The sequence below is a fragment of the Monodelphis domestica genome, chromosome 2 (genome assembly GCF_027887165.1).
Source record: "Monodelphis domestica isolate mMonDom1 chromosome 2, mMonDom1.pri, whole genome shotgun sequence".
NCBI lineage: Eukaryota > Metazoa > Chordata > Mammalia > Didelphimorphia > Didelphidae > Monodelphis > Monodelphis domestica.
Window position 1 is genome coordinate 250,418,343 of NC_077228.1, and position 8,739 is coordinate 250,427,081.

Here is an 8,739-nt window from a genome sequence, read left to right on the forward strand (position 1 = left end):
AAGGGAATAATAATCCCTTGTAAATCTGAATTCAACATGCCCATCCTGCCGTGTTAAATAGTGAAAACATTACCTTGAAACGTTGTACTACTCTTAACCCTGCCACCTTGCTTCCAGATTTACCTACTTCAGGAGAACCATTACACAATTGTGAAATATTAGTGTCCATGGTAGAAAAGCCTCAAGATAATCTCTTGGACACTCCCTTAGACAATTCAGATCTGATCTTATTTACTGATGGTTCCTCTTTTATGAGGGATGGCATATGCTACACTGGAGCTGCCATAGTCTCAGAATTTGCCACTGAGTGCTCAGCTTCACTACCCTCTAACATTAGCACTCAAGGAGCAGAACTCATAGCTCTGAAGCATGCTTGTATAATTGCCAAGGATAAAAAGGCCACAATTTATATGGATTCTAGATACGCTTTTGGCATTTGTCACTCAGTCAGAATGCTATGGCTCCAGAGAGGATTTTTAACCTCAGCTGGAAAATCTATAGCTAATGCAGAAATTATTAATGAAGTTCTTTCTGCTCTACAGCTGCCTGAAGCCCTAGCTGTAGTTCATTGCTCTGCCCATACAGGTGGCACTGACCCTGTCTCTATAGGAAATGATCAAGCAGATGCCGCTGCAAAACTAGCAGCCATAGAAGAAGCTGAATTAATTTTAACATTAACAACCACTAATGATTTAAATTTATCATTTTCCTCTAATGAAAAAGAAGTGGAAAAATGGAAATAAAAATTCAAAGCAAAACAGATTAATGGAGTATGGGTGTCATCTGAAGGAAAACCCCTGCTCCCTAGAAGTTTCTATCACCAAATTTGCCAATCTATTCATAAAAATGGTCACTTTGGCACCCAGGGTATCATGGACTCTGTTAAGAGAGTATGGATAGCTCCTGGTATAACTACTATAGCCTCTAAAGTGTGTTCAGCCTACTCTACCTGCCAAGCATATAACCAACATGCATTTCGTGGAAAAGCCTTTGGTGGGCGTCCTCTGGCTTTTGAACACCTTTGAACAAAAGGTGAACACACCTTTTGAACATCTACAGATAGATTTCATAACGATGCCAAAGGCTGGACATTATAAATTTTGTCTAGTCATTGTAGATCAACTGACCAGATGGCCAGAAGCATTTCCTGCAACCCGAGCTACAGCAGCTTTTGTTGCTAAGGTACTTTTAAAAGAAATTATTCCTCGCTTTGGCCTACCAGCGCATATTGATTCAGATAGAGGAAGTCATTTTACTGATTCTTTCCTAAATCAGATATATTCTTGCTTGGGGATAACTCCCAAATTCCATGTTCCATTATCATCCCCAGAGTTCAGGCCAAGTTGAGAGGATGAACAAAGAACTTAAAACTATGATTGGAAAATTATGCACTGAGACACATTTAAAATGGCCTGAAATTCTCCCTCTGGCCCTATTTTATCTTAGAAGCAGGCCTAGAGGAGACCTACACACCTCACCATTTGAGATGCTTTTTGGATACCCACCTATATAGGCTAAACCTTTCCCCCCTGCATATACATCACTATTAGGGGGAGATACTACTATTGCTTCCTATATATAGGAATTACAGCACAAACTGCGTGAACTTCATGAATCTGGAGGTGCAGTACAAGCCGGACCACTAGACTTCTCTTCATGACCTGAACCCAGGAGACAAAGTGTATATTAAAAATTTCAAGTGTACTTGAGCAACTCAGCCCTTGTGGGAAGGACCATTCCAAATATTGTTAACTACTCCAACATCTATAAAGGTTGGAGAAAAGGACTCTTGGATTCATTGCTCACATGTGAAGAAAGCATCTTCTGTTGAGACTGATTGACTGTACTCTATCATATGCATTGGAGATCATAATCCATTGACAAGTGGATGCCGTTTTTTGAGAACACATTGAATTACTGATTTTTCTCCTTATTTTTATTATTGCTTTTCTTTTATTTTGATTAGAATATTTTATTTTTTCCTTTTTTTCTTATTTCTTGTACTAAAGGTACATACAATTAATATTATTTTTTCTGAAGTAATATAAGTTATATATATATATATATATATATATATATATATATATATTTGCTATAATATCAAATGTATACCCAAAAGCTTTAAACTATGGGAACTTGCCATTTATTGATAAAATATTATGGGACTATGAGTAATGTTTGTGTCTGATTCTAGAAAAAGGGGGTGGGGGGAAAGGAGCACAGATTTTATCTACATAGTGCCATAGAAGCACAGATTTAATCTGAAAGGTGCCAAAAAGAGCACACAGGAAATACTAATGTGAGACTCGAGGTTACAACACTTGACATATGTTAAGTCGTAGGACTTCCTTGTAGCTACACTTTTTGCGAAGTACTCATACAAGTTCAAAATTTGACTATCATGCTGGCTCCCTATATCCCCGAGAATGTCAAAAATCAGATGAGGGAATGACACTTCCCTATAAAAATAGAGTTCTAGTTCCTTTTCTTCTTATATTATGGCAAATTCCTGTAGTCTTGGCTGCAAATGGGTAAGTGAAATATTACTGCATTCTGTCTTACAGACTTGTGGGATAGAAATTATTTTAAATTGTACCTATACAAGGGCCTATTTTGAATTTTTTTCCCCTTATGTTTTTGGTTGTGTTTTTCTCTTCTTTTGATAATTGACTCATACACCCCCATAATTCAACATTGTATGTTTTTTTTAACACCTACTTCAGGGGGGATTGTATTTTAATTTAAAATTCAAGATTTTTAATCTTTTGTTTGAGATTGTATTTTTATAAAAATCCAAGATTTTGATTTTGTTTGAGAAAATATCTTCAAGGAAGAATCTTGCTAACTCCTAAATCCAGAGAATGAATTATTGCAGAAAGATGCCAGAAAACCTATACTACATCAAGAAGATCAAGAATGAATTTTGGATATGGTTGATTGAACTGAAGTTTGATTGAACATTTATTGTAAATGTACAAATTTATGCCAAGAGGGGACTGACCCTAATTTGGCTTTCTGTCAATGCACCTAGCAAAACATTGGTTTTGCTTTCTTTCTTTTCCATTTCCTCCCTCACTACTCTAATTTCCTCTTAAGAAAATTGAATATTGTATACATCTTTAGTTAGAAGTGCATTTAGGATTACAAGATGATGATGTTAAATGATCAATGGGAAGACTAGTCTCCCAATGATCATCAGGGAGGATTGTGAATTTTAAAATTTCTCAGACTCTACCTTAGAACATTTAGTTAAGGCTATTCCCCATTTAAACAATGGAGGTACTTGATCAGGAATGTATTGGGAACTATAAAATTACTCCACCCATACTTAGGCATTCTTTAGGGGAAGATAAAATTGTAAAACTTTGTAGTGAACAATGAAGGTACTTAACTCATACTTATAAGTGAGGCCAAAAGCCCATAAGATAGGTCTATTTTTAGATCTAATACAAAAGGGTGCTAAGTACCTATGAAGGTCAAATTAATCACTAAAAGGTCAGGCAACTTGCAAGGGACAACCTTAGCAAAGAGGTATGAAATACTCAGAAGTGTTAGTCTACCCAGAGAAGGTGACAACAAGATGTGAATTAAGAAGGTGATAACAAAATGTGAATTAAGAATGGTCAGTCCTTTGGAAAATGTCTACTGTGATTGGTAGATGTTAAAATTTAGGGGAGGTGACATAGGAGAAAATTCTCTTTAAAAGGAGGTCAGAGAGTGTTGTAGCCGCCGTCTGACCAGGAGTAGCCAGGGGCTGGTGACAAAGTGGGCACGTTGGCACTGAGGCTAGAAGCGGCCTCTGGCCCCAGACCATAATGACTTCAGCAAGCAAAGCAGTTGAGTTGCAGTTACAGATGAAGCATAATGCTGAAGAACTACAAGACTTTGTGAAGGATTTAGGAAGCTGGAAAAAAGACATTAAACAAATGGATTTGGAATTGAGAAATCAAAATGGTGTTTCAGGAGAGAACTTATTTCCTGTTTGAAATAAAATTTTTAAGAAAAAGAAGAAAAATAAAACGAAAGTGCCTTCTAAAAAACCACAGGAGAAAATAAACAAACAAAAAAAAGGATAAAACACTATGATTATGAAGCATGGGGAAAACTTGATGTGGACACAATACTGGAAGAGCTTGATAAAGAAGACAATACTCATGATTCAATATCAGCAGAATCAGAATCAGAAGAAGATGGAATTCACATAGATTCACAAAAGACTCTTGCTGAGAAAGAAAAGGGAAATAAATACTTTAAACAAGGAAAATATGATGAAGCAATTGACTGTTACACAAAAGGTATGGCTGTGGATCCATATAGTCCAGTTTTACCAACAAACAGAGCATCAGCTTTCTTTAGAATGAAAAAATTTGCTGTTGCTGAGTCTGATTGTAATTTGGCAATTGCATTGAATAGAAATTATACAAAGGCTTATCTTAGAAGAGGTGCTGCTCGTTTTGCACTCCAGAAGTTAGAGGATGCCAAAGAAGATTATGAAAAAGTATTAGAACTGGAACCAAATAACTTTGAAGCTAAAAGTGAACTCAAGAAAATCAATCAGACACTGATATCCAAAGAAGGTTTTCAGCTAAAGGAAATTGATGCAGTGATTGAAGTAACTGAAGAAGAAAAAAAAACAACTTAAAGAACAGCAGTGTAGGCAACAGGCCATTAGAGAAAAAGACTTGGGAAATGGATTTTTCAAAGAAGGGAAGTATGAGCAAGCAATTGAATGTTATACTAGAGGTATAGCAGCAGATGGCACCAATGCTCTTGAATAGGGCTATGGCCTATCTAAAGATTCAAAAAATATGAAGAGGCCGAAAAAGACTGTACACAAGCAATACTGTGAGATGGTTCGTATTTGAAGGCATTTGCCACAAGAGGTACTGCAAGAACAGCTCTGGGAAATTTAAATGAAGCTAAAGAAGACTTCACAACAGTTTTAAATCTTGAACCAGGAAATAAGCAAGCAGTAAGTGAACTTTCCAGGATTAAAAAAAGAACTAATTGAAAAAGGACTGTGGGCTGATGTGTTTGATAAATCAACCAAAAGGCAAAACTTGGTAAAACCAATTGATAAATCACTTCATCTTAGATCAAATAAACCATTGAAGACAGTCATCATTGAAGAAATTGGTAACTTGGTGCAAAATATTGATTTGCCAGCAACAAATACCATTTCCGTGTTAGAGACCAGTTGTATTGATCCAACAAATGTTACGAAAGCATCAGCTATTATAAACAAAAAGAATTCAAGCCAAGATGATGTTTTGCCCACAAGTGATATTCCAAGAGCAAAAGTATCAAAAATAGAAGAAATCCCAAATACTCCAGTCCTACAATCTCATAATAGTATAATAAAAGTGGATTCATCAAACTATACAGCAGTCTACTGTACATCAATCTTTCAGTAGGAAAAATTCCACTGAAATAGAAAAAATATCTGTTCCATTTATTACAACTGTTCTTCCACTAATACCTGCAAACTCATTTCAGCTTGAATCTGATTTCAGAAAGCTGAAAAATTCTCCAGATATGTTATATCAATCTTTAAAGCAAATTGAACCTTCTCTGTATCCTAAGCTGTTTCAATAATCTTTAGAGCCAGATGTATTCAACCAGATTTTGAAAACTCTGCATGATTTTTACATCAACAAAGAAAAACCATCACTTATCCTTGAAATTTTGCAAAGACTATCTGAACTAAAAAGATTTGATATGGCAGGAATGTTTATGTCTGAATCAGAAAAAAAGGTTACATATGCTTTGTTTAATCACATGGAAAAGTCAGGAATGAAGGATAATTCTGCTGAAGAACTCAAGAAAAGATATAGTAGTTGATTTATTATTTTTTATGAAATTATTGTCCTCTTTTTCATAAGTAAAATTTTGTTTTTCCTACTGAAGATAAAGTATTATATAGGTCTGCTGCTGAAGGCTATGAATTTCTATAGAATAATATCTTTAGATATGTTAGTCATTTGAATAGGATAGTGATTTGCACTAGTGTGGTGTACTATTTATAAATCTATTGTGAAAATAAAATACAAATAATTTGAAAAAAAAAAGGTCAGAGACTTCTGGACTTATTTCAGCTTAGGAAGCTAAATTGGAGGCTCTCTCGGTGGCTGAACTTAGTTGAGCTCAGGAGCTGAACAGCTGGGTCTCTGAACACTAGAGTTTTGCTTGGAAAGATCTTGTGGTGAGTGATTAAAGACTGACTTAGGTTCTCTCTTAAAGAGAAAGGCCTAGGCCATTGGCCTAGGCCCTAGCCTTTTCCTATTATTTCCTCTTACTCTGTCTCTCTCCCTTTCCTTAATTCCTTCATTTATATTAATTAAAATCTCCATAAAACCCAGCTGACTTGGGTATTTCAAATTTGGGAATTTTTCCCATGGCAACCACTTATTTTTTATATAAAATCAAGACGCTAAAAATTATCTTTACAGCTTGGGCAATTCACAGTCTTGAAAACCATATTTTTGTGGACACAGTTTCTGGCAACCACTCTTTTGTCTGTAACATCACCAAAGTAATGTATACACACAGCAGATGAACTGGTCACAGGGCAAGCCAAGAGTGAGATATTAATAGACAGCCCATATGCTGTCTTCCTGTTGTTCTGACATCTTCTTCATGTCAAACTCAAATGAAGATGTACTTCTAGCACATTGAGTCAATCTTGTGTCAAAATTATGCAAGTTTATGGATGTTACATAGGATGTGCATTTATGGATGGTTTGCAATCAGTATGTCTGTAGGGAACATCCATTTCAGTGATGTCACTGATATTTACATATGTAATCAAGGGCCCTATTTAGTAACTAGATTAACAGCCCAAGCCCCCCAAATGATAAAGATACTTCTTATCTTCTGTGGAGGTAGAATGGTTATTACTCTCTATGTCAGTACAACCAAGGGCACTTTTTTCTTTAAAAACATATAGTAGAATGTTTTAACTGGCAAATTAAGTCAAGAACAGATTACAAACTTTATAGTCGACATTGGATTACTTTAGCTCATAGTTTTAGAATATATTTTAATAAATAAGATTTTTGCTAATTATAATACTATTATAGGTACATCTTGCATTGCTATAGAATTGTCTCAAAAATTCAAAGCATTTCACACACATCATCTCACTTATTTTCACAAAGTCTTTCTGAGAAAAAAAATGGCTTTTTCAGGTACAATTATTATTACCAGATGAAATAACCTTATTCTTCTGACCCTTGGTCTTACAAAACTATTCAGCCAATAAGGATACTCAGCGGTGTTCTTTTGAAAAAAAAAAAGATTCAAAAGGTGTCCAATTTTTTTTTTTAATTTTAAAGATTAAGAATCAGTTGGTAGCTGCAGGAAAAACTTGTTTCTTGCAGCTGTTCCTGCAGCTGTTCCTGCAGCCGCTCCTTCCACCAGTTCAGGAAGTGTCTCCATAGGCGGCACGCCTGCCAGCCTACAAAGAAGCCCGAAGTAAAGGACACCACTACGGCCACAGGAAGCTTCCGATCTCCTCCCTTGCCTCATATTTTATAGAAAAAAATTGAGACCATTCACCATTAATTTCCTGTTTTCCCTTGTTGCTCATCTCCTATGACTCAGGTGTCTCTTGCCATTTTCTTTTCCTTCACTTGAAGGGGACCAGACTCTTCATAAAATTCTCATGTGGGTTTGATCACCTGTAGAGGGAAGCTAAAGTCTGGGAAAGCAATAGGTAAAGATTAAGAACTAGAGAGAGGGAGACATGGAAGGAACACAAAGACAAGGAACACAGAGAAATACCTTTAGCATGGTGTCAGCAGATCAGCCCTCAGAGAGGCTGATCACTCAATTATTCTCATGTATTGTTTTACACATCACACTTTAGTCACAAAAACCTGAAACAGAGAACATGAGTGCTGAATTGAGTAGCTCCATATAAATCAGGGCTGTATCATCTCCTGGACCTAGGCCATCTGAAAGACTAAGACAAGGCCATACAAGATTCACTTCAGGGTAACTGTCCAGAGAAATTAAAGAATCATTATGTGATTTTCCCACAACACATACATTAATTTTAGAGGTCATGCAGGAATCATTTCAGGGTAACTGTCCAGAGAATTTAAAAAATCATGTGTGATTTTCCCACAACAAACACATTACTTTTATATATTATCCCTAAGTTAAAGATCCAATTATGAGAGCAAAACATTTATCTGTTCTCTTTCACCTTCGGTTTAAAGCAGAACACCACTTCCATTCTTCCTTTACAAACCCACATACTAAAGCTTTATGGACTTTAGATCAAAGTCCCTTTCTTCCATATTCAACCCAACATATCTCCCCACTTTCTCTAACATGCTTTTACCATCATAAGTCAAACAACTATCCCCCTGGTATCACTTCAATTGCTAATCGGTAACCCAAAAGAATTCTGATTTAAGGATTACATCATTGAAACACTATCTTTAGCATAGTGCTCATCCATTATAAATATCAGTTCATAGTACAAATTGGTAAACTGAGGTAACCCCTGAGCATTGAACAAAATTTATGGCACAGGTTTACAAGGAGCTTTTGTTCACATCTAAACAATATTTAAATACATATTTTAGCAGCAACTCACAATAATCATAAAATTCTGAGCAAGCATTTTCCACATATATGCCATTTTTAACACCCAACCCACTCTTTGGCTACTGTTTGCCACTAGTATATTTATACAGATCAAAAATGTAATCAGAATATCAACCAACAAAT

General features: G+C 35.8%; 1 pseudogene; it reads left to right on the plus strand.

The window, feature by feature from the left end:
- The first annotated feature begins 2,124 nt into the window (after nucleotides 1-2,124).
- Nucleotides 2,125-6,008, plus strand: LOC103094478 (RNA polymerase II-associated protein 3-like; annotated as a pseudogene).
- Nucleotides 6,009-8,739: the final 2,731 nt, after the last annotated feature.